General features: G+C 44.4%; 1 protein-coding gene across 1 annotated transcript in view; it reads left to right on the forward strand.

Annotated features, from left to right (window-relative positions):
• Nucleotides 1-14600: 14600 nt before the first annotated feature.
• Nucleotides 14601-27091, forward strand: part of FNDC3B (fibronectin type III domain containing 3B) — a 183196-nt gene continuing 170705 nt past the window's right edge. Inside the window, exon 1 of the mRNA XM_058031468.1 lies at nucleotides 14601-14674. The gene's annotated coding sequence lies outside the window, so the exon portion shown is untranslated. The remainder of the gene's footprint in view (nucleotides 14675-27091) is intronic.

Below are 27091 nucleotides of genomic sequence, written 5' to 3' on the forward strand. Positions count from 1 at the left end.
CTTGGAAATCGTTGCAGAAGCAAAGCCAGGTTATTTGTTATCATCAGAAACAGTCTGGAAAGAGCACGTTAAGATGTGGCTTTGATTTATTCTAGGACCTAGGGTTCAAGTTCAAATCCAAACCAGGATTAAAAAAGACTAGAGTATTCAGCAGGAGATTTTGGCTTCAAATGATAGAAACAGTGAGGGATCTTGCTGGCTTTGGTGATAGGTCAGGTTTTTAAATTACCTTGATTTTTGCACACCTCCTCTTCCAGATAATTGAAACCACATTGTGTTACATGTATGCAGCATGAATTTCCATTGGTAACATGTCTTTATCTTGAGACATTACTTCTTTATTCTCCTGTAACTGAGACAAAGAACCTCCTTTTCTCTACCCCTGTCATCTTCCAGCTCCTGTTGAACAATCTGGGCCTAATTTGAATTCCAGTGATGAGGAATAACCTGATATTTTGCTTACCTTCGTGAATGAAAGGTTAATTCTGTACATCCCAGATTTATACTGCATGCTAGTTTAAGGGCATTTCACCGCACAGCTGGTGAGGGATTTTCACAAATACAAGAGAGGACTGTATGTTATTTTACTTTTCCTTTCAACTAGATTTTTTTTTTTCATGAAGTTCCCAGCTGACTGCACACTCTTGAATGCAGCAATCTGTTTAATCTGGTTTTAGCCTTCCTTTTCCTGTTTTGCTGTTTACTTTTCTTCCCATGCCAGTAGCGATTGAGGCAGTACTGTGGCTCCATTATTTGTTTCAGGCATCTTGGAATATATGTGTTGGCTTTGCTCTGTGTGTGCATGCATGAGAGAAAGGGAATGAGCATACATGTGCCCAGTTAGTTAGTACACTTAAATTAATGAAGAGCAATCTGTGAATCTTTTTTATTTCTGAGAATTTGGAAATGCTGGGATCTTTTGCCATGTAACTTTCAAAAACTTCAAAAGCAGCTATAAGGTCACAGTCTAATACTCCCTTCTGTATACTCATGTCTTTTCTGAAAATATTTCCCAACTTAATCTTCAGTGTGTGGAGCAGGAGGGCAGAGGGGGAATGGCAGTGTTTACGACCAAAGTGCAAAGATGAGGAAGAAAATTAAATCCCCAAGAAAGGGAATCTTTTGATCTCTGCTTCATTTTCCTCATTACCAACTTAACAGTACCAGCAGTTATGGTTTAACTAAACACTGAGTTTATGGACCCATGTCTCTGTCTACAGATAAGGGAAGGTCAAGAGGAACTAATCTAAAGCTGTCTTTGCTTTTTGCACATTTTTCTTGAATTGGGACACCCAAACAAGTCAGTGGGAGTCTAAACACCACCAATGATTTGGGTGTGTTGCTTCTTGTAGTAGGTGAAATACAATCAAAGATGATTGCACTGGATAGACACACTCCTGAGAAGAAAGACTCTCAGTAATATCACAGGTGAAGAGGCCTTTAGGGTCCATGAAACTTGAAAGAAAATACCACAGTAAACTGAACAGCAGCAAAATTAACCCAGCCAGAAGAGTTTGGAAGGAAGTGTTAAAATCCAGGCTTTATGTCCCTCTTTTTTTTTTTTTTTTTTTTTTTCTCTTTGGTTCTTGAATTGTGAGAAACCCTCAGGGGTCCGAAAAGCTGCAAATGAGAGGAGGAGGGAGGTGTATGGAGGATGTCTCTGTTCTCTAGGAAATCTCTGTCAAAGCACCCTCTGGAGCAGTGACAAAAACTCATTTCCAGCAATGTTTCTGCCTCTCATTCCATACAATAAAACCAAAAGAGAGACTCAGTTTCACCCCATCTCTCTACCTTCAAAACTAACCTTACTGACTCCTGCCCACCAAAGGAGGTCCTGTCAGGTTGATAAACACATCCATTGTTTGAGAACTCAGAGGGATCACATCCTCCTCTTCATCACTGTCACTGTCCTGGCTTCACTCCTGCTCCAAACACCAGGAGAGGTGGTGAGCTGAGCCTGCACACTGTGTCTGTCTGGCAGCCCCAAGGGATGCCTTGAATGGCCCTTCCAAAACACTGACCTGACACAATTCATCCTCCAGCTGGGATGAATGTCCTCAGAAAACCCATGTGCACCAGGAAGGAGTTTAGGTGTGCAAGGAAGAAGTTAAAGAAAATCCACAGGTCCCAAAGAAGAAATAAAATATGAATCAGTCTGCTACTAGCACCAATACCATCTGAGGAAAATGAAAACCTTTTTCTTTCTGTGCTTTCTTCCAATGTACAGAAATTTTATGTAGCCAGATTCTACCCTCCTGAAACTACTGAAACACATAAACAATAACCTGGGACTGGACGTTAGGGAAAACTTGTATTAGGGCAATTCCCAGAGGGAAATAGCACCCACAGGTGTGTGCATTGGAGAAATAAGGTTTGTCCCTTTTTCCTGGCATCATTTATGACTTTAGGTCTGAGTACACAGCTAATTCTGAAGTAGTTCCAAAAACAAAAGGCAAGAAAAGAATAATGGTTCCTGAGAAGCCAGTATGCTGGCTCTGGCTGATGCTGGCTGCAAACATGTCTGGGTGAGCTGAATCTGGAGTTTAAGCACAGGCAGATCATTTCAGACTGTCCTGCAGCTAAGTAACATTTCACCCTGGGGAACTCTCCCTTCCAAACGCTTCCACTGTTCCACACAGTCTTCCTTTCAATGATGTTGTCTGTTCTCAGTGGGTTTTCTTCACTTCACTCTTTCTGAAAATTTTGGGATATTCAGAGAAGCTGCTGAATTAATTTTTTTCAGATGTTTTGAGTTCTGAAAATCTTCACCTGCAGAGGATTTATCCTGATAAGGCATTAATTACAGCTTTACTTGAAGAAAGAGAGCTGTTCACAAAATGAAGGGTGCTCAGCTCCTTCTTAGACACTAACATGAGCAATTCTGAATGGAGATCTGTTCAGGTGTTCTGGGCATTTGCATGCCAGCGTGCAGAAAAAGCAAGCAAATGCAAATGAATGTTCCTGAAACAGCAGTGGAAAGAAAATATTTTTTTACACAGCCTAAAAAGACCTTGTTATAAGGATCATGATAGCAAGAGCCCAGTAGCAAGAGACAGCAGTGCTAAACTTCCAGAGCAGGAGATGAGAACTGGCTGGCTGACAGCAATGAACTGGGATTCACTCAGACTTCACCGAGATCCTCAGCTCAGTGTTTTATTAAGCATCCAGAAGTGCTTAAGCCCTAGAAAGCTCCTTTAGGTGTAGTTTGGGCTGCATGACTCTGAATGCAGAGTGTGGTTTGTGCACTTGTGCATGTGAGTGCAGGCATGTGCTCACCGGGGAAGCAAAAAGGAGGAACTGAGGCAGCAGACACATGACTCAGGGTGTGTGGAGATTGGTAATGTAATGTAACCCTGGCACTGCAGCAAGTGTGGATCCTCACTCTGCAGCACCTGGGCTTCCTCCCAACAGAAAATGCTGCAGGCTACACTTAGGCTGAGCAGTTAATTATCTGTGGGAGCAGGTAAGGGATTAGTGACCAGGTAGAGTTTCACACCTGTCAATGGGGTGAACACTGTAGCTGCTCAGAAATATTTGGCAAGAGAGGAAATAATGGAGCTTTTCCTATGCTAAACCACAAGCCCCTTCCACATGAACTGAAGGGGAATTGTCTCCTGTTGGTGGAATTTGGTATGAGACGTGCCTGGACGAGATCTGCTTCCAAGTCGTGTTGCTGCATGTGCCTGGCAGTAATGCTGGCTTAATAAGTATCTGTCCTCCTCTTACAGCCATGCCTGCCTCTGTGCTGCAGCCCACACCCCTGCCTTTGGTGCTGCTGGAAACCAGCCATGGAGATACCTGGTTTGAACAGCAAATATAAACCCAAACCATTTAGGAATGCTGGCTCACAGCCAGATCAATATCCTGACCTGAGTGGCAGCACTGATGCAACCCCAGGAGGGCCAGCAGGACGCAGAGGGCAGAGCACAGAGGTGCCAGCCAGCAGTGAGGGGCAGCAATAGCTCAAGCCTAAATCCCTGCCCAAGGCTCTGCATCACAACCTTGGAGCTGGAGCCACAGTCTGGGGAGCAAAGCTCAGCCTAATCCAGTCTCTGTTCTGAACAATGCAGGGATAGCACAGGTTTAACCCAGATTTCACCTTTGCCTTTGAATTAAGCAGCATGAATTTAGGTTTGCATCTTACACCCAAATAAATCTTATTGAGCAGCTTGTTTCTGCCCAGGTAATTAATCAGGAGATGGCAAAAGATCACTTTGTTTCATCCAAGATTTCAAACCCCATTTGTCTACTGTCCCCTGGCCTGTCAAGGTTTTCCCACATGCTGTGTGTTCTGGACATCATATGGTCTCTTGTTTTTAGCTGTAGGTGATTGCAATACAGCCCCTTCAAAGACATCCCACTTATACTGTCTGTTAGTATTCAAAAGCAATCAGGTGTTAAGAGGCTTATACAAAAGTTTACCTAAATTTTTTTCTGCTCACTTGCTTAGCTTTCATTCTCAGAACCTGCGTCCCAAGTGAAAAGACACCTGCTCACTGGATTGACCTATCACAAAACCAAAAAAAGGGTCTTGTTTTCACCTTCTTTAGCATTATCTTTTGGCTATTGAATATGTAGCACTTCTCTCAGCTCACTTTAACTGTGTTTCCTCCTTTCCCTGATTAACACATCTAAGTTTAAGTGTTGGTTGCATAATTTACAGATTGCAAGAGTTTACTCTTTTTAGATTCAGTAAATGGTATTTAAAGTACTCAGGTGTCATTTTTTTGTTACTAAGATGGAGTCACAAAGTCAACTGATGAACGGAACTGAGCAGTTTCCAGGGTCAAGTTCAAGCTTGTAAAAGATGAGTTACTAAAACTTAAAAATTCTCTGAAGCTCCAGTCTTTCCCTAACAAGAATAGAATCATAGCTCTTTTTCTCTCTTTCCATATGCAGCATTATGCAAGAAATGCAGAGTAAGATAGGGGCATCTCTTGAGCATTTGTTGAATTTAGCATTCTGGTCATTGCTGGATGTTCTTTGTGCCAGACAGGACTCTGCTTTTTCCAAATAACTCCATCCTGGCCCCTGATACTGCATGTGCTCACTCGATTATTCTGAATACTTCAGAGTACTTTTATAGCTCTCTCATAATGAACTGCCAAGTCTGTTTTGAATATGTTAATCTCAGGATTAAGTTAAATATAAATACATGCCCCCAGCACTCTGAAGGATTGATGCATTTTCAGTTTAATCTCTGAGGATTTTAGTGCCATTCAGAAGAAATGTTCAATATCAATTCAGCATTGCTCCCAAGTAGGTGCACGCTTTCATAATGAATTTATATGAATCCCATTATAGATATGCTGGGAACCCTATTTTATAGTTACAGAAGAACCAAAACACCAAAGGATGAAGGGAGTGGTGTGACAACAGAATACATTTATTTTTTGGACAGACCAGGATTAAAAAGGGCTGCCATATGAGATCAAGTATTTACATGGCCTAAACTCTCTGCCAGTTCCAGTTTATGTTAAAAATTCTGATGGATTAACCCTGAACAGCCAAGCTGTATGCCGGACCAGTGCCTCACTGCCACCCCAGCTGTAGGGTGAAGCTCAGGGCAGATGTGGGGTGAGCACAGAGGCGACACGAACTGCACCATGCACTCTGACAAGTTCAACAGACGTGCCTGCTCCAGGAGAAATGTGCTGAGAACAAATTTGGAGCTACACAGATGCAGTTTGTTTGCTCATGTAACCATGGCCTTGCAACTGGGACTGAGAAGAGCTGAGGGAGACCAGGGCTCCTTGGGCATCTGCGCCCTTTGCCATCCTCATCCCGGCAAGCAGAGCTGAGAGAGACCAGAGAAATTACAAAAACCACGGGCAGGCTGTGAGGCCCTGAGGATATTTGTGAATTTGGGACAGTAAAACAGCGTTGGTAGTAAAAATGGACCCAGTGAGCAGCAAATGGATTGCTGAAGGCATCCCAAGGGTCTGCAGCCCAGGTGCTGCAGTGCTGCTGGCTGCACCGAGGAGCAGGGCTGGGCTGGGGTCAGGGATGAGAGGGGGGCTGATGTGCCCTGCCCCAGTGGAGACTGGCTCTGGGCACTGGGAATCAGCCCTGCAAATCTCAGGGAAACAGAGCTGCAGGCTCTGTGGTGAGGAGCTGGTGAAGAGTGTGACCTTGCTCCTTATTTTGTGACTCATTTTTAAAGCTGAAGTAGTGTGGGGGGGAGAGGAGTAAGAAACATCCGAAATATGTGTATGTGAACTTTGTCAATCCTTCTAAAATGTCTATTATATTTCTCTTTATTGTATATGGAATAAGATTTATATTATAACTGGCATTTTTATGCCACCTTTCCTTCGTAACAACTTTCTTTCAGAAATCACAAAGCATATTTACAAATGCCCATTAATTAAGCCTCACATAATCATTGTGTGGGTAATGGAAATTATTATTTTTGTTTTCCCATCCCTTCTAGATTTGTTTAAATCACATGAATCTTTGAGACTTAAGAAAAACAGCAGCAGAAACATGTCAAGAATCCACTGTTTGGGTTTTTCTTCTCTTCCTTTTTTTTTTTTTTTTTTTTTTTTTTCTCTCCTTATTTTAATAGGCTACAATCATTCCTCCATCCCTGTATCAGCTCTGTGGTCAGCTTTCAAGTGAGATTTAAGTTCATGTTTGACTTCTCAGCTGTGGAATGACTCGGGACTGATGCAGACACCACTTCACATCCCTGTGTACCACAGCTGTGATCTGCTGGTGTGCACACAGGAAAGCAGGAGCTGACACAGCACACAGCCTGTATTACTTCCCTTGTTGCAGTTGCTCCTCCCTTAATAAAAAAATGATTCCAGGTTTTGTTGATTTTTAGGGCATGTTGCTAGATCTTAACTTTGCTATTAAAAAAAAAAAAAAGTTTAAATTGTATAGAATTTAGGTGTGATAATGCATGTGACAGGGCATGATGGAGAGGGTAAGCCTGGCTATTTATTGCAGATAAAAAAGTAATAGAATTGTAAAATATGTATTATTTTTTAAATCATTCTAGCCTGAGGCAGGGTTAGCTGAGGAGGTTTTTCCAAGGCCGTACCAAAACGTTTATATTCCAGACTCAGTAATGTATCTATTTCATGATGATAAACAATCTCAGGCATCACCTTTGAAGTCTGGAAAAGTTAGAAGCTTGGTAAATAATTTTCAAAACGTGACTGCTTTTCAAAGTAACACTTGATGTATTTCCATGCAGCTCTGGGGAAGTTCTTGGAAAAGTCATTGATGAAAAGGAATCTGATGTGAAACTCTTAAATCGTTCAGTGGGCTTGTTTTTCTTTTTTCAGATAATGCACTTGAAGTTGGTGATATTTTTTTCATAGGGACCTTACACCTGGTATAAAGATTCTTGGTTTATTGAAGATATATAGAGCTTTTGAAGAATCTGTCTTACTTCCATTCTGTTTTGGAAGAGGACTTGCACATGGGCATGACTGGGCATCTCCACCCAAAAGCACTGAGCCTTCTGCTTCCACACTGCCAGCCAGGCACTTGGAGATGCTCCCCGATGGCTAGACAGGAAAAAAAAGGCATTGTTAAGTTTATTTTTGCTGCTTTTATGACTAAAAACACACTTAGCAGAATTCTGAAAGGAGGAAACCACAAGTGCACGCAATGTGGCCGAGGCTCCCCTGCATAAGAAGTGTTGGGAGCAAGGCTGGGCTGGCTCTTCCCTCTCCTCTCCCTGGGATTTTTATGGTCATCCCGTGATCCAGGGGCTGGAACTGCCAGCACCAGAGGGGCTTATGATTCCTGTTGTTTTAAAGTTATTTGTGCATTCACTGCAGGCATTATGAAATTGCTGTGGGCTTTTTTATCTCTGAAGAGCCAGACTTGTGAGCCACCGGCGTAGCTTCCTAATCACAGGCACAGAAACTCCTGAACTTTAGCTGGAAGTGTTATCTGGGCAGCCTACTTTTGAGTTACTTTGGGGAAAAAATCAGTAATTCTGATTGTTTAAAAAGCTTATATTGAACGCTTCGCCATTGCAGAGCAAAACCTGCTGAGTCACTGTTAACAGTTTAATTCCAAAGTTGGCAACATTTCTCATGGATTGCCCTGTACACAAAAATCTCTGTACTGCACATGTGTGTAGTTAACAGTAAATAAGGCTGTTGGACTTAAAAGATACATTATTATGTCTAGAATATAAGTGTTTTGGTATGGCCTAGCAAAAACATCTTAAGCTATGAAAAGAAGAAAAATCCTTCAGGTAGTACCTTGACTGATTTAAAATGAAGATGAATTTTGGACAAAATGCCATTTGTAGCATGCAGTATGAAGATTCCCAGTGTGTGGCAAAATGCTTTCATGATACCACTAGAGAAATCAAACTAAAGAGCAGAAACTACTTAGGAATTCACTAGAAACCTTGGTGGGAGCTAGGAAAAAAGCCCCCACGTCTGGTGCTTCCACTCAGCAAGAAAAATAAATGTTTGCTTATTAAAGCATTTATTTCTAAATTGTTCAGGTGTGGCTGCCCTTTACAAGGGTGCATGACTGGCAAGGGAAAAGAAAAAATTAACTGGAAAAATAAATACTGTGAAAAGGAAGGATATATAGCACAGAGGAAAACTACTGTGATAGAAAAGGGCAGTGGATCAGCAGAAGTTTGCTGGTATGTGCAGAAATGACAACATCTGATTTATTCTTTTTTTACAGGGAGAAGAAGCTATTAAGCATATTTCAAGTCATTCCTTCTTGTATTTTCTCCCCCTCTTCTTTCTTTGTAGTTGTGGGTTTTGTTGTTGGGTTTTTTTTTTCCAGTGACAAGAAGATAAACTGCTGGTTGTAAAGACTGCTGCAGGGGAAACACTGGGGGTACAACCACCTAATTATGAATTTCCTGAATGTGCAACATGACCAGGAGCAACTGGACAGGATTAGTGCTCTATGTTTCATCTCCAGCTGTTTCATGAATGCCAATCTCCGAACTCTTCCAAGAAGAACATTTATTTTTTTTTTCCATGGCCCTACTTTTGGATTTAACAATGCCAGCAATACTGCTTTGTTTTCTTTAGAGCCTGAACTGAAACAAGAGCTTTCAACAAAACAAACCCCAAGCAAACCTAACGAGCCAAAGAGCTGCACAGTGTTAAGGAGATTTAGCTGAAATATTTGCAAAATATCAAAAGGAACATCCTTCTTGTTGGCAAAAATGGAACTAGCACTGCAGAGATGCATGATTACGAGACAATAAATGAGAGTATTTTCTTCTGGTGCAGTGGTCAGAAGTTATTGTTTTGAATAAGCACCACTGGTGTGTAATCTTCACGGCAAGCTTCTTGAATTGGTGTAGTGCCAACCCTCTTTGGAAGCTCTTAGCAGACAGGAACTTATTTAAACTTATAAAACCAACGTAGACGAAAAAATGTAAAAAATGCCCTGTGTAAGGCCTCAGCTTGCAAACAGACAAATTGTCAAGACAATGGTGCTTCTCATGGAAGAGAGGGCAGCAGGAACCTTTTCTTTCCATAATGCCTTTGTAAAGATTAAGAAACAGCTTAGAGAATAATATCCCTGACTAACAATAACGTCTAGGGTGTCAGAAATCATGTCTTTACAGTAATGGCATGGGTCTTTGGAGAGCTTCTTCTAGCTGCTGGTGAAGTTCACTGATCTCTGTGATTTCTAGTAGAGTTTGACTGGACATATTTGTTGCTTAGTAGTATCTATATTTATTGCTTGGTAAAGTCTTTGTGAGATTCAAAGGCCAAATTAAAGACTTGTCCATTAAATGTAATAAAATGACGTCCAATGAGTAATTGATTTTATCACACCGATATGCAGTGCAAAGTTACCATGCACTGCACGAACAGAAGAGGCAGAGGAATTTTATTTCAGAATCATACAGAGGTTACTTCTTTGATCTTTTCTTAACAATAAGATTTTTGGGGCTTAATTTCTTCACATATTATTGAGCATGAGAAATCCTGACCTGTGTTATCCTAAAAAGGAAAAAATCTGCTAATTAATAGCATGAGTACAAACTCAGTCAATTCATGAATGCAAACCTGTGAATATATGCTGAGTGAATAACTGGCATTCATTTCCTCCAAATAGAGAGGTACAGACAGAAATCCTGCTTCATTCTAATGTTTACATGCCCTACTTATTTAGAAAGACTGTCCTGCAGAATTTTGGATTCCCTGCAGTAAAAGTGACCATTATAAACTACACACACTTACCCAGATTTTTTCTTGCATGTGCCAGTCTCCACAGGCTCTATATTGAAAATAAAGCCTTGTAAGGATTGAAGGAAATTATCCTGGTTTAATCTGTACAATCTAATTTGCCTTCAGCTTTCCTTTTTTATTGGGTCACATAAAAGAGTGAGAAAAAACTACCACGACCAGATTGTACAGTGTGATTTTGAGTACTGTGTGATTTTGAGTACTCAATTGTTTAAGCTGCACTAACTTTATCCCTTTGTGAGGCATACTGACAGAAAAGCATTTTAAAACAAGAACAGATTATATGGCCTTCTCTTTATTCTGTGAGAGGAGTAAATTATGTCACCACAAGGAGCGGGGGGAGGGAGGAAAGGTGAGACATCATTTTGTTCTGGATGTTTTTGTGAGGGGATCTTCCACGTGTGCAGGTCCAAGTAAAGGATGCTTCAGGGCCACGTTCTCAGCCTGAGGGGTCACCAAAGACAATTTTGCTGAGTTCTTCTGTCTTTCTTCATCCAAGAAGTTGCTGCTGGGAAAAAAAAAAAAAAAAGAAAAAAAGAAAAAAAAAAGAAGTGTGAACCTGGAGCTGTTGCTATGGATGAATGTGAACTGTTAGGACACTGAGTCCTGAGTGCTCACCCCACAGCTGCTCAGAGGTGTGGTAATGCACATGGAGAGAAAACTCCTGGGGCCACAGTCCATCCAGGGTTTGGGTGGAACCATCCACACTCTGTGCTGGTGCTATGCAGGGTTAAAACTGACTGAGGGCAGTATATCCCAGGTGAAAACCAACACAGTATTCTGCAAATAAATCAATCAAAGCATGCTCTGTGTGCTGTCAAACAGCACCAATGCCAATATCTCTGCCTGCCTGCCCTCCAGAATTCAGAAGATGCTGCCTGTGGGAATAATCACAGTTAAACTCAAATCCCATCAGAAATGTGAGGGGAAGTATCCTGAGAGAATAAAGACTGTCTTCACAGCCTTGGCAATGATGTCTGACCTCCAAGGCCACATCTCAATTGTACAGAGACATGGGCCCCTCTCTGGGTTTTGCCACAGAATAGGAGGGAATGGCTGATGGAGATGATGGCAGGATACAGGATTTGGAACTGGTTTGGATCCAGCCTCAGTCAACAGTGCCAGCCAAAATTGTAACTGTGTGATGGCTAAACAATTCCAGCCTGAAAGGAGCTGGGGGTTCTGTCTGCTCCTGCTGCATCTGTGTGACTGTCATGGGGACAAGGATCCAACAGAAAGACCAAAGGACAGAGCTCAGCCCCTGCACCCTGCTCCTCTGCAACAGCACATGAGGGAAGAGAGATGGAAAAGATGTACCATTGCCACTTGCTTCCTGAGTAAACAGAAAGATCTCATTGTGATAAAAGATAAATATGTGTGCTATTGAAAAAAAAAAAAAAAAAACAAAAAAAACCCAGACTCATCAAAACAGAAAAATTAGTTCATAACTTTGGTCTGTATTTATTTGGATGATCGTTGATGTCAGTCATTTTCTCCAGTGTGGCTTGTCTGTCCCTGCTGTGTCATCACTTAACCTAATCCTTTTCCTTTTTCAGTGGCAAGAGACATTTCCTCTTGGTCTGATTAATGCTCTTCCTAGATGAGCTGGCTCAGGGAGTAAGCTGTTAAAGAAATAGTTTTATCTGTTATTTATGTAGGAACTCTCTGATGGAAAGCAATCTTTGCTTCACTCTCCCCTGCCCTTGGTTCCTGAGCCATGCCCTGGCTCCATTGAATCACTTTATTGTTGCTGTTATCCATCTGCTCTTCAGTTCATCAGGGCTGTGGGGATGAACAGAAGGAGCTCCAAGGAGAAGGCAACATTTGCTCCAGGTCCAGGCTGACCTTGCTCTAGTTTTTGTGAGTCTGCCCTTCTGCAGTTTCAGGTGAGACTGGAAATGTCCCCATTCCTGAGGACCCTGTTCTGAGTTTCCAGATATGGACCAGACTTTTAGATAGATAGAAAAGCTATAAATCAGCCCTATGGTTCCATTTCTTTCCTCTTCTTTATTTCTCTTAATTTTGCTTTCTCCAGGTTTATTTACTCTTCAATTTAAATTTTATCTTTTTTTCATCCTTTTCCAAGTTGTGTCAGTGATTTTTTTCCCTTCCAAACCAATGCCTTCACTGTCCCTTCTCTCTCTTTTTTTTCCCCCCAAAACTGTCTATGAGACCAAGTAAAGTCTTTACCACCCCAGTAAATAATTAATCTCATCTGGTCTGTAACTCTATCCAGGACCATCAAAAACTTTGCATGTTTTGGGTCAATAATAAAACAAAACATTTTTCTACTTTTAGATTTTATGCATTACAAAAGTTTTTGCAATTAACAACGAACAATACTTAGTGCTGGCTGACCATTCCATAATGAAAAATCTTTCCCATGGGAAAATTGCCTATTTGTTATTTTCGTAGGAATTATCTATTTCAGATAACTTTATTTTCATTTTTCTGGGTTTTAGTCATGTACAAAAAAGCCCAAAACCCAGCCTATGTGGCCATGATGCTTTTACTCAGCCTTGATGCCAAACTGATTTTTCTTTAGTGTGTGTTTCAGCAAGAAGCAGAACATCAAGGAGTCCTATGGGAAAAATGTTTGTGTTGATATTTTAATGGAAGCTGAAGAAAATACACCTGGGCTGCCTCAGACTCCTGAGGGTTGTAGGGGCCTGAGTGAATGTGTGTCTGGGGGCTTGAGTAAATGTATGTATTGTAAATATATGTATGGCAGTAAAAGATCTTTGTATTGTATTAGTGACCCTGCCCTGATTCTAGTTATTGTAAATGGGCTGCAGCTGTGATGTCCTTGATTGGGCAGCAGCTGTAGCCCATGGAGGTAACTGAGATAAAAGGGGGCGGGGTGGTCAGGGAGAGCCTTGGAGAGGAGCCCTGACTAAGAAGCAACAACACCACTGCTGTGAAGATCTGCCGTGAGAAAACCACCCAGAAGGTATGAGACTCAGGAAATATAATTATACAACAATATGAATGCAACAGAGGGTTTTTCAGTTTTTGAAAGGAAACCTTGCTCTGGTGGATAAAGCGGATCAATCATTGATAAAAATTGTTGGGAAAAGTAACAGTGAAGAATAGAGTGATGGAGAGAAGGCAGAGCACAGGACGTGTGGGCAATGAGCTCCTGCAGAGGAAGGTTGGCTTCCCCAAGGACCACGGTTAAATCAAAAGACCCTTCATAGCACGGCTGTGATCTGTGGTGGGGGAAAGGCCAAGTCCTATTTTAAGCTTTTCCTGTAACCAGATTACAGCTCCAGTCATGATTCCCCCATGGCCTGGATGCAGTGCTGGGAGGTGAATGACCACCACGGTCCCTCCTTGGGGCTCTCTTCTAGAGCCAGGGCATAAACTCTTCCTTAGGGCTGCACAATTTAATAAGTCAGAGCATTTCTTTAGCCCTGAAAACATTGCCTAGAGCTTTTCCTCCTGGCTCCCAGCTGATGGAAATGTAGGAATGACCACACTGATGGGAGCACAGGCCTTGGCATTGCAGCAACCTGCAGAAGGCACCAAGGGGAGGACACAGACATGGATGGGGACGTGCACTGATCTCATCCTTGAGCTGCTTGGGCAAAGGGCTACCCTGTCAGAAATGGCATTTTGGTGACAAGTTTCCAACATCCATCATAACCACACACCCCTGCTAGGGCTGGGTGGACAGGAGGCTCCATGGGTGATGTGTGATCTAAGGATGATATCTGGCAGTAAGTGAAGGGTTTACAAAACATATCTTATGAGGAACAGCTGAGGGAGGGCTTGTTTGATATGGAGAAGAAGAGGGTCGGGTGAGAGCTCATCCGTCTCTACAAGTCCCTGAAAGGCGATTGTAGCTAGCCGAGGGATGCTCTTTTCTCCCTCATCTGCAGTGAGAGGAAAACAGCCTTAAACTGAGATAGGGGAGATTCAGATTAGACATTAGAAACAAATGTTTTACTTTTAGGGTGGTCACACACTGAAACGGATGGAGGTGGAGTCACTACCGCTGGAGGTGTTAAAGAGGCGTTCGGACCGGCCGCTGGGCGATGCTGTTCAGGGGTTATAGCGGTGCTGCTGGCCGGGCGGCTGGACCGGCTCATCTTCAACCCTGACGATTCTCTAACTCTACTATTCCGCGGTTCCAAGGAACGACGAGCGGATCGCTGCGGGCGGACGAGGCGGAACGGGAACCGGAGCGGCTGGGGCCGAAGGGGCCGGGCGCCGTGCCCAGCCCGTGCCCGCCCCTCACGGAGCGCCCGCCCCGGCGGCGCGGGGCGGGGCGGCAGCGGGGCTGGCCGGCGTCCCACGCCCGCCTCGGCCGCCTTTTCGGCGGGAGCCGCTACTCCAGAGTGCGCGGTAGCGTGGGCCGGCCGGGGCCCCATGTGGTGCCGACATCACTGACATGGCGGAATCCCCGCCGAGCCCTCCCGGCACTCGCTCCAGCTAACCGGGACTCGCCGCCCCGCACCGCCCTCCCGCAGGTAAGGACGCGGCGGCGCTGCGGGCGAACGGGTGCCGGGCGGGGAGACCCGCGGCTCCGCCGCGCTCCGAGCGCCGGGCAGCTGCGTCCCCCGCCCCGCGGCGCCTCTCCGGGTCCCGGCTCTTTTGTTCGGCGGCGGGACGCGGCCGCACTCGGTGGAAAGTTTCTCTGCCCGCCCCGCCGGCTCCGTCCGCCGCGGGGAGCGCCCGGCGGGCGGGCGGGAGCGGCCGCGCTCGGGGCTGGCGGCGGGACGGGCGCTCCAGCACCGCCCGGCTGTCCCTGGGGGCGGCCGGCCCGGCCGCTGTCATCGCCACCGCCCTCCCCGCCCGCTGCGGCTCCCGGAGGAGAAGTGCGGGAGCGGTCGGTGCCGGCGGGGGCCGCGGGCACCGCGGTGTGTGCGGGGCGCCCGCCCGCGGCACCCCCGAGCCGCGCCCCGCTCCGCAGCCCCCTGCCCGGCCGGGGCTGCGGGCAGGTGGAGGAACCGGGGGCTCCTCCGCCTCCAGAACGTCGGGATCCAGAGGGCATGTTGGAGAAAAAGCTGGAGAAAGGCGCGACCGTCTTCTCTTGGCCCCGTCCTCCCCGCCGGGCTCCTGGCAGAGGCGGCTTGGGGAAGGAAAGCCCTGGAAACTTTTTATTTTTGCTTGCCAGACACCTTTTTAAAATGGCATGCGACCAGCAGACGGAGTAAAAAAGAACAACCCTTTTTAAAAGCTTAACCTCTCTTAGGTTAAGACCACAGCTGCATCCCCCCCTTCCCGGTTCTCAGAAATGTTCTATTTAAATAAGGTTTTGGCGGAGGTAGTGCGGCTTGGAGTTAAATGTAACGAACCATTTATCCCATCTATATTTGTAGAATAGAAGGCGCGGGCAAGCCTGCTTCTCTCCATATTAGTAATTTTGTATTTCATTTGCATTTCTTTGTGTCCTTTGAGTGTATAAAAGTACTGGCCTTAAAGGGGTAGTTACCCCATCACAGAGTGGGCGGAGGGGGGGGAACTGAGATATGTGGAGATTAGAGTTCCTTGTTGGTGTTTTTTATTGTGGATTTTCTTGTTTTCTATTCGGACTCCGTGCTGGGTCTGTGAGAACAGGATTCACATATCCCAGTTACCTGTGCCCTAACCACAGCTGCTGTATCCCTTAACCGCTTACCCTGCAGAACACAGTACGTTCCTGAAAGGTGCCAAACCAGTCTAACTCGAGTTTAACAATGTGCTGGGTAATGGCATTTCAAACTTCCACAGATTTTTTTTTAAGCGTAGACCACTATTTCTCAACTTTTTTTTTTTTTTTTTTTTTTTTTTTTTTTTTTTTTATTGTAGCAGCAGAGCTTGCTTTAAAAGAGTTTGGGAGTGCCAGGCCTGGCAGTGCCTGTCCTGGTCCGGGTCTGCGCTTTGTTCCGATGGGGAGCGGCCGGCCTGGACACGGGTGACACAATGTGTGCTTGGCTGGGAATCCAGATAAAGGCATGGCTTCCATGGACCTCAGGAATGGCCGAGGGCTCCTCCTGAGTGGAAGCATCTTGCTCCCCTTGCCCCGTTCACCTGCGGCCCGTGTGTCTTTCTCAGCAGTCGCTGCCGGTGCTACCAGTAAGAAAATGATTCTTGGCCGAATTCCCGGGGTCATTTCGGGTCTCGCACAGAAGCGGCCTGTTAGTGCTTTTCTCTTAATCTTCAGCACTTCTGCGGTTCCCTCTCGTTAATTTCAAAGCTGTTGTGATTTGTGGTTGTATTGGGACCCTGCTGTGGCAGAAACGTCTGCTGCCCCAGAAGTATTGTGTATTGTTCCTCCCAGTTCGGTATCTTTCAGCTACTTTATGCTTATAATGTAGCTTGGAGATGAGTCTGTGTGGAAGGTGATATATTTTACTTATTTTTTTTTCTTTTTTAAAATTTTGTGCCTTTGGGACTCATCTGGTTTGGGTTTGAGGTCTCTGCTGGGACAGCAATGAGAGGGTTTTTTCATACTGTTAGCCTATAGTTGGCCAAAGGATAAGAAATGAAGGTAGCTAGCAGCCAAAATAAGCTGATATTCTGCTATAGCCAAGAAGCTCAGAGCTGTAACTCCATACTGTAAGTATTTTATCTTTAGTCTCAGAGAAGTTTGTAACTTTCAATCTGAAATGTGTTTATCCTGGCACTTTTTTCCTACGTGTAGTATTCAGGGAACTAAAAGAAGTTTTCTCCATCATACCTGTGTCTTAGCAGAGAATTTGGGTTTTTCTTCTCCTCACTTTATAGTTTTCTTTATGTCCTCTGAGAAAGAGAAGCAGTTAAGAGCAGTCAAACTTCTGCAGTTCATAAAGCTGTTCAAGAAAATATGTACAGACCATGCAGCAAACTTGTGCATGTGTGTGGTTGTATTCATGAACTTTCTAATAAGTATAATTGACTTTTTCCCTCAAAAAGGTAGGCTGTCAGAACCAACCTTTACAGTGAGAATAAATGTTTGTAGCATGAGGATAAATGCCTGCTAAGCACATGTAATTAAATACAAGGCCCAGAGCCTGAAAACATCTGAATCAAACAAATTACTCTCCACAGTGCTTTTTTCTTCACTGTAGTCTGCCACTTCCACCCAAAGAAAAGACCTGGGGGGAGATGGAGTGGGGTGGCACTTTGGGACACACTGGGACAGCATCCTGTCACTCCACCAAGGCTGTTTGGTTTAAAGTCTGGAAATATTGTCACTGGAGTTGTTTTGAGCAACATGCCGCAAGTTATCGAAATTCCATTTGTTTGCGGCAGCCTTTGGTGCGCAGCAAATAAAATAAATAGCAGAAGAAGCCAGCAGAGCCCTGTGTAAATCTCAGCTGTGCAAAATAACTGGCGAGACAAAGTTTCCCAAGCGTTGCCCCGAGGATTTGTGCCCCAGCGATTGTCTCCGCGCTGCTGAGCGGTGGAGGATCCTCTGGAAACAGCAGGATCAAAACCCGTGTTGTTTACGGCCAAGGTTTGGTGTCCCTGTGTGATCCGTCCCTGGAGATGGAAGGTATGTGGGAAGAGGGAAGTTCTTCAAACGAGGCGGTGGAAATAGGAGCCGCTGGATGCGCGGCGGTGAAAAGCCATCTACAGGCAGGAATGCTGGTGTGCCGGCGAGCAGATAACTCCAAGCAGCCTCCAGTGGGGACGTGGTGCTTGGCGTTTTTATCAGTTTATTCTGAGTGCCTCTTTGGCAAAATTAAAGTTGGAAGCCTGCTCGCTGTTGGGTTCCAGACAGCCAGGGGAAAAAAAAAAAAAAAAGGGAAAAAAAAGCACAAAGTAATTAAATGTGATTTATTGCGGAATTTGCAACAGTGTTGGAGAGATGAGTTGCCTTTCAGAAATGCTGCTGTGGATGTTAAATCTGTGCTTTGCTCTGGATGAAAAATGACGGTGCTGTTGAGCAAGTTCTCAAGGAAAACGTCGTCTGTGTTAAAGTCTGTTCTCGAGCAGGAATATTCCCTGGAGGTCCCAGGTAGTGCAGCTTGGAGCAAATCTTTGTGGTGCTTTTAATTGGGAAAAGGATGGGTTTCCTTGAGCTTAGAGGTTAAAATGCAGGGCTTCTCCAGTGACATGCTTTCTGCCTTTCATCTGAGGAATTCTTTGTTTACAAGTAAATTGTGGTGTTTGTTAGCAGATAACAGACAAAAGCCAACAGCATACTAAACACTCTCTATTTGTTTTTCTAATGGTGACAGTTTATAATGGTGATATACTGAAAATTGCTGTGTGGATGCTCTGTTTAGTAAACTGCAGCTATGTATAGTGTTAGTTTTGTAATATGAAGCAATACACAATTCCTAAGTAATGAAATACATATTTTATAATTTATTTTTTCGAGAGGATGAAACTACAGCTAATACTAATATGTGGCATTTGCTTGTTCTGGCATCTGCTCCTCATGCTATAAGATACTCAGTGCAATGACAAGATGGATTCAGGAGAGGGGTTTCTGCTCCTGTGTTTTTGTTTATCTTGTTATTTTTTAGATTTAGAATAACTGAGAGCAAACACTTGAATTCTCTGGAGATGAAGGTGATAAGCCTGTCTGATTTTTCTGTGTGGATTTAGTGTATTGCAATTCTGTGGCAGCAATGCAAATACCTTAAAACATGCTTTACATCCTGGTCACTTATCATTGCCTTATACAAATTATGGACTTCTCTATTATTAGGTCCTTGCAGAGGACTCTAATAATAGAATGTGTGTATACATGTATTTAAACCTCTACTTCATGCTTCCAGGAATGCTTCATATGGAATGCCTTGGAAAGAGAGAAAGAAATTCCTTTCAAGAGGCTAATAAAAATGTCAATAAACAACAATTTTAGATGACCCCTGCCACCCTCAAAGATGCTTGGGATGTTGTGGACAGATTTCCCCATGCTTTTAATCTGAACTAGCAAAGCCAGTCTGCTCTTAGTTTGTAGGTTCTCTGGGCCTCTGTGCAGCTGTGTCAGTTTTACATGGTTGCTCCCCATTTTCCATCACCCACTACTAAAAAGCCAGTGTTTATAACCTATATCTCCATGTTACCTTTTACCCCAAATATTTCTGCACAATTCTATAGTCAAACCCAGAACTGTAGTGAAGATGGAGTGATTATTTTGGACCTTGATGGAAGAAGCAGCGTGGGAGTAGAGAGTTGTCCTGATTGTTTCAGGATGACCTTACCATTTTCCTTTAGTGTATGGTTAGTTAGCTGAGAGAATTAATTCCACTTTATAACTTGCCTTTGCTGTAGAAGTATGTCCCTATTCAATGACAATTCAGGTAACATAAGTGACCTTATGCTTGCAGACTCTTGAACTGATCTGGGTATATTACTCAGTGCTGGGTATTGCTCTGCTCCTCATTTATTTATTGATGTGGAATAATGCAGCAGAGAAAAAAGGATGAAAGCATTTGTGGATAATGAGAGCACTGGGTAGGTTTCTTCTGGGCAGCCTGTGTTTTTTGTGGACTCATGTGATGTCAACTTGCAGAATGGAAAAAATTGCCTTCAGTGTCTTGTTACTAGCAAATGTGTGGCAACCAGAAGCATCACTTCATTACAATGAGTTAACAGAGCAGAAGACATCCAGTGAGAACTGCAGAGCTTGTGGAATATTTTGGGGTCTGTAATGCCTGAATAGTGTGTTTTTTTGTTTTTTTTTTTCCTTTGTCTATAAGTACTGATGGAAATGGTGAGTCTGAAAAGCAAAGGCACAGCTTTGGCTTGACTGACTCCATCAAGGGTGTTGCTTTACTGGAGGACTCAGTATTTTGTCTTTCATATGATGCTAAAGTATCAGGAATAATGCCTTATGTTGAAGTGGGAGAAGTTCCTCCTTTTGTGACAAGACAAGTCAAGTTGGAATATACCATGTATCTGATTCTTCTAGGTATATTTGAACTGGATGGAAGTTTGGGACCTAGTTGCATACATGTTTGTGTGTTCTGTTCTTGTAGCAGATGGTAACTGGTGTTTGACTTTGAGGGGTGTGTTTGGCTTGAACAGTTGTAATGTTGGTCTTGTTTTCACCAGTTCTTACTTCATTTTGCTTAGAGCACACTCACGTCCTGTTCTTTTGTACTACTCTAAAGCTCTGAGGAAATGATTTTATAGGCTTGTTAGGAGATATATTTTTTATTAACTGTATTAAAAAATTGTAAAAAGGGCTTGAAAAAAGGCTGTAGATTTCCCCCAAAACCTGTTAGTGATCCTCTATTATACAGTCCTGTATTGAACTGTGGCTACCTTGGGAGGCATGACTTTTAAGGTGAAGAATTTGTTCCTATTTGGTTGCATTGTCTGAAGGGTGGCAACATGTTTCTTGAGGGCTGATTTCCACTGAGTCATCCCCTGAGCAGGGCAGAGGGATGTTCAGCTGCTATCACATCTTCTGCTTTGGCAGGTTAACTAGGAAATTTGTTCTCAAAGCCTGCCTTGGGGAGGAGAGAGCAACAAGTCTTTATTTTCGAATGCTGGAAAGTGTTAGAAGCTGTGGCAGCTCAAAGAAAAGCAAATGAAAGAAAACAACGTTTCTTACTCTGGATTTTTATGGAACTGGCTTCTGCTTTAGTGAGGTTTTTTTTATTCCAAGGTCTGCTTTTCTCAGTGTCCCACTTGCCCATCCTTTCTTTTACATACATATTCATTACCCACCTGTGATTCTTGATACCACAGAAGGGTTTTCCTTCTATTATCTCTCAGTGTGATTTATATTCTGTTGGTTGCAAGGCTGTTAAAGGTGATCCTTAGCATGCAGTGAGGCTTTTTATGCTCCTGTGCTCCAGGCTGGAGGTTTGGGGTGCAGCATTTGGTCACAGGAGCAGCAGCGTTCCTCTTGAGCAACCCATCTGACAACCCCCGAGTCTGGGGAGCTGGGCAGCCAGAGGCACAATCCTGAATTTGGCACAGCGTTTGCTCTCAGCCGGCTTTTCTTGGGCGCTTCAGATGTGGGTGAGGGAGGGGCAGCGGATCTGTGTTTGTGGTGGAACGCTGCATTCCCTTCTGTGCTCTTCCCTTTGGGTTCATGCGCTGCCCGTGGCGTGCGGCCTCTGCGTGGCCTGTGGACGTGGGGAATGTGTCCATCCACACGTGCACTGGGCTGTGCCCAGCACTGCGGCCCAGGTGGCAGTGTCCTGGCCCCAAGGTGGCTGCAGGTGACCCGGGAGGGCTGTGCTGTGTGGTCCTCGTGTGCTTCATGGAGCTGAAGTGGCCTGGTGTGACAGGGCCACACGTGCTGCTCCTTCTGAGGCATTGCTGATGGTACAGGTCCCAGCCAGGCATACTAGGAGGGAAAATCCATCTTCAAAGGCTGGTTCTGAGGAGTGGGTCAGAAGTTTCCTGGCTTGGTTGGCAAGGGTGTTATTATAAGGAAGGAAATGAGGGATTGGTGTAGTGAGGTGGCCTTGTGCTTTGGCTGTTGTGTTTAACTCCTTCCACCACTTCCACCTCTGAAACTGCACATGGTCTTTGGAGAGCTCAGGCTTGGAGAATAACCCAGAAGCAGGATGAGCTGCAGAAAGTTGGTGGTGCTATGGAAAAGAGAAAGGGATGGTGGAAAAAAAAAAAGCTAAATTCAGTATAAATCATAGTTAAATGGTGCTTCAGTATGTCTGTGTTGATGTCTGAACATGTACATATGTGGTCTCCTTTTAAATGAATGACCTTAGTGGCTTGGAGGAGTGCAGAAAATGTCAGTGTCACAAATAATCCCCTGTAGAAATTGTGGAGTGAAACAACACTTACACTTCTGGATCAATTGAAAATGATTCTATAGCCAAAAGACTGACCCCCTGCTCTCTGTGTGCACTGTGACCCTGCAGGCTGTCAGCTCTGCTCTGAACAGTTCAACCTCCTTTTGTACTGGTAGGAAATGTATGTTGGATGTTCTGAGGATAAAGGGTTAATTTTATGGCATTTCAGGGTGTCAGTTTGTATGTTTATAAGTCAGTTTGTTTGACTGTCAATTTCTTCCTGTTCTATAATCAGAAGTTTGTTATTTAGGCTGCTGTAGGTACCTTCCTGGACTATACTGACAAAACACCCAGAATAAGCAGAAGTGAAGCCTGGTTTTCTGATACTTCTGTGTTTTGCTTGCACTTAAGCAGGTAGGTGGTTCATTCCCACAGTGTTTCCTTGTGTAACTTCCTATTTGTATGTTGTCCTTTTGGTTTATTTGTTATAAAACTAAATTACATTAGAGTTCAGCAGGACCTCAAAACAACAACAGAAGTCAACAAAGAGAAACCTTAAAGGACCAAAGCAAAATGACTTTGTACTTCCCATTGTGGTTAACTTCGATGTTGGTGAGGTAATAATGTCATGTTCAGGAGAAAGAAATATCCTATGGATTACAGCAGAGACCCAGTTAATGTTTTGTTGGATGTCTGTTGTGGACTGCTGGGCAGCACTCAGCTGTTTTCACCATGCTAGGAAGTTAAATAAAGTTCATTGAGAATTTTAGTGCTAGATCATAGGCACCAGTGGTCTGGGGTCACACTCTTACCTGGTATTGAACATGCAGGTTGCATTATTCTTAGCTGGCCATAACCAATGCGCAAGAAATCTTATGGTTAAAGAGGAATTCTGAGATTTTTCCACAAAGCAAAAGTTCTGTAGAGTTTGATATAAAAGTGGAGAGAAGTGATTGAAAGGATAGATTCAGCTTAGGAATAAATTTCTTAATAAGATTTCTTAGGAAGAAATCTTTTAATATGAGGGTGGTGAGACTGGCACAAGTTGCCCAGAGGAGCTGTGGCTGCTCCGTCCCTGGACGTATCCAAGGCCAGGTAGGACAGGGCTTGGAACACCCTGGGATAGTGGAAGGCATCCCTGCCTGTGGCAAGGGGTTGAAGCTACATGGTCTTTATGGTGCCTTTCAACCCAAACCATTCATGAGTCTGTGATCTGAGCCTTAATCCTTGTTCCTTGTGTGTCAGCTGGTGGTGAAATTAACTTGTTTCATTCTGCTCCGCACATGTTTATTTTTGCAGCTCCATATGCTGCCCTAACAGATCTTTATTATTGCTTGTTAAGTTCAGCGGTGCTTTTAGTGACTGCACAAAACATAAACATCCTCTGTGACTTCGTTAGGCATACAGTGCAAACTCTTTGTGGCCTTGAAGGCTGTTCCTCGGGTCAGCGAGCGCTGTGAGCAGCAGTCAGGGCACTGTACGCCCACGGCTGCGAGGAGATGAGGAACAGAGAGGAATTGTCTTGTTACCCAATTTAAGTGTCTTCTCCCTGCAAGCTCTCGTGTGTGTGTGGTGTTTTATCTTTACCCTTTCCCCTCTGGGTTAGCAGGGCTGGACGTGCTCGTCCAGCTGTTCCAGCTGCCTCGTTCAGTGGGCAGGAAATGGTGATGTGGTGGAAATTAGGCAATTCTGCCGAGTGCAACCAAAGGGATCTCTGATCTCTTCCACTTCTGGCTTCTGGGTAAAACGAAAGAGTCAAATCATTCAGATACTTCTGTAACCACAATCTGTGTAAGGAATGAGGTGGCTACACTTGAATTTTTATGTGCCTCTGAATGGGTTGCTTCAGTGGATGTGTGAGAGCTGCTATGTTACTGTAAAGGCAATATTTGTGGATCTAAAACTCTGAAGTTGGACATCAACGGTTTCACTTCCTTTTGGCATTTTGCGATCAGTCAGTCCAACAGGATGATATTATGCCCGAAAATGCTGCTGTGAAGTTTTCTCAGTTTCTCAGAGCTTCTAGACTATTCCAGTCCCGCTCTTGCTAGCACATCTGAGTCCCTTCTTGTCTGTCCTACTAATTCCTTATTTGTCTTTCTGTTTTCCTTTGTTAGGGTTTTCTAGACTACAGTGTATTGATTTCAGTGTATGGGTTGGTGCAAGGGGAGGAAGGCGAGTGAAATGTGAGAATTGGGACAGAGGAAATAGGGATATGTGAAGACATGGAAAATAGTATTGACTGGATCAGCTTGCAAGTAGACCAAGTGTATTATTATTATTGGCCCTGCTATAATCTGAGGTTCCATGACGTTCTCTCTCGATGAAGCACAAGGAAATACAGGAACACACTCGTATGTGATTGAGTTGACTTGGACAGTGATAAGAGCCCCTCTGGGCAGACCTGGCCAGCCTGGCTGGCAGCAGTGCAGTGGTGCAGCTGCAGGGCTGTGGGCAGCGCTGGCTGCGATGAGGTGCAGCTCCCTGGCTCTGCTGTGGGCAGCGCTGGCTGGGCTGAGGTGCAGCTGCAGGGCTGTGGGCAGCGCTGGCTGGGATGAGGGGCAGCTCCCTGGCAGGGCTGGCTGGGATGAGGGGCAGCTGCAGGGCTGTGGGCAGTGCTGGCTGGGATGAGGGGCAGCTCCCCTGGCTCTGGTGTGGGCAGCACTGACTGGGCTGAGGTGCAGCTCCCTGGCTCTGGTGTGGGCAGCACTGACTGGGCTGAGGTGCAGCTCCCTGGCAGGGCTGTGGGCAGCGCTGGCTGGGATGAGGGGCAGCTCCCTGGCTCTGCTGAGGGCAGCGCTGGCTGGGATGAGGGGCAGCTCCCTGGCAGCTCCCTGGCTCTGCTGTGGGCAGCGCTGGCTGGGATGAGGGGCAGCTCCCTTGCAGGGCTGTGGGCAGCGCTGGCTGGGATGAGGGGCAGCTCCCTGGCAGCTCTCTGGCTCTGCTGTGGGCAGCGCTGGCTGGGATGAGGGGCAGCTCCCTGGCTCTGCTGAGGGCAGCGCTGGCTGGGATGAGGTGCAGCTCCCTGGCTCTGCTGGGCCACGTGGCAGCGGCAGATCTGTCCTTGCACTCGGGAGGGAAAAGCAAAGCCTTGGCCTGCTGCCTGGACTAACCTCACATGGCAGGCAGAGGACTTGGGTTCGGGTTAGGAAGTGTATGGGGATGGCAGATTGGATCTGTCAGCTTCCCTCCTCTTCTGTCCTTCGAAGAGTTATTTTCCATTATTATGGATACGTCGATTTTTATTTTTTTTAAGTGTCCTGGCTCTGTGGAGCATGTGAGATGTAACTGTGGTCTGCTGGCTCCCTGAAGGGTTCCCTGGCATGGCTGGCTGGGCAGGAGGCTTCTCTCTGCTGAGGTCCTGCCTGTGCTCCCTAGACTGTTCCTCCTCCTGCTCCTATTGCCTGGCAAGTGCAAGACAATTTGAGGAGCTGTACGCAAAGTGTAGGTGATTTACATGAAGAAAACTTCCTTAAAATTTTTGAAGAAGATTTGACTGGTTCTTCAGTGAGTATTTTATGTTGGCTGCATATTGTATAAAGTATCACTGATTTACTATTTTTTCATATCCCTACTTTTCTCAGAAAATGTTTTGCAATATTCGACTTGTGCATTTTATGAAAGGATTTGGCAGATGGGAAGGGGAAGCAACAACTCTTCTCTCATCATACACAGAATACACAGTTGGAAAGAAGAAACAGATAAATACCTTTTTTATCTATTCTAGTATATTAGACAAAGGTTTTCTTTGTTTTTCTGCCAACAGCAGCTCTTCCTGACCTTTGTGATCAATATTAGCAGTGAAGTTTCTTTGAGCAGATGTGGAGACTTTGTTGTGCAACTGCTCAACCAGAGTGTGAATGTGGTCTGATAATGGTTATACAGCCATGAAGAAAGGTATCCACCCAAGAGGGGAATCTTACTTTGCCTTTAATAGAGATGGGAAAGGAGATTAACAGTATTTTGCAAGTCCCTCTGGGATTTGTTTTGGAAAGTGTATGCTTTCTGATCACCTGTGTTAGTGAAAGATGGGTAAATTGGAAGTGGTAGAGTTACAGGCGAGGGTTACAGGCATGACTGGAAGTGTGGAAAGCCTTTCTCGTAAGATGAGATGGAGAAATGTTTAACAGGAAAGAAGTTCCAATGAACTTTACTATCTCTAAATCCATCAGAGAGGTAAACATGGAGTGCATACAGGACTGTTTAAGCGAAAAGCTGGTGCTGGCAGATGAATGTGTAGACACAAGATGTCAATAAATAAAAACTTATTCAGAATTTGATTGAGCAGCTTAGTCCAAACCCAGCCCAGCTATCTAAACAGGAGCCAACTCAGGGCATGCAATAATACCTCAGTACTTTTAATGTACAGGGCTTAATGCAAGGCTGCTAAAGAGTATATGCCTGTGATATTCCCATATATGAATAAGGAGTTTACCAGTGGCAGATGGATTTCAAGGGAGTGGGAGAACAGAGAACCTGGAATACAGTCTGATGAAAGTACTGTGGGCATTCAGTGCAGCTGCAAAATTTATAATCTAATCCTTATTTCTTAATGAACTGGCATTCAGCTTCAACTGGCATCTTCTTTTCAATTCTGCTTGCCCCTGAAGTTGTGCAGAGCTGTGCAATGCTGGTGGTGCAGCTCCAGTATGGGTGCAGTCCTGGTGGAATTTCGCTTTCATGTCCTGCTACTTTTACTGGTAGAAGGTCCTGATGTAACATGGTTCCAGGAAAGGAGATGGGCGGCTTTCAAAGAGCTTTGAACATCAGGTCAAACAACAAAGGTGCTTTCCAGAAGTGGTGGATCGCTTATCAAAGTGGAGGGTTTGTATCCAAAACTTTACCAAGGATAATCTCTAGGAAAGAGTATGTTAATTCTTCAGATAATCACAGGCTTCAAAGCAAAATCAGAATGCAAGATAAACTTTTGTTTACACTTTATCCTAGGGGGAAAAGAATGTAACAAGGTCAGGCTTATACAAATGTGAATTTAAATATTTTAAAATGCCTGAATTTGTGTGCTGGTAGAAGATGGAAGCTATACTGAATTACAAGGTAAAAGCTTTTTATATAAGTGAAATCAGTGAACAAATGTGCAATGCCAAAGTAGAAATACTTTCAGTGATAAGGAAAGGAAAATTTAAATTTGGTCATCTGCAACTTCACAAGTGGCTGTAAAAGCAGCAAATTGCTAGGTCTGCTTGCACCAGAACTCTGGTAAAGGAAAAAGCATGTAGAGAAGGTATTATCCAG

This window comes from Melospiza georgiana, chromosome 10 (assembly GCF_028018845.1).
Source record: "Melospiza georgiana isolate bMelGeo1 chromosome 10, bMelGeo1.pri, whole genome shotgun sequence".
Lineage (NCBI taxonomy): Eukaryota > Metazoa > Chordata > Aves > Passeriformes > Passerellidae > Melospiza > Melospiza georgiana.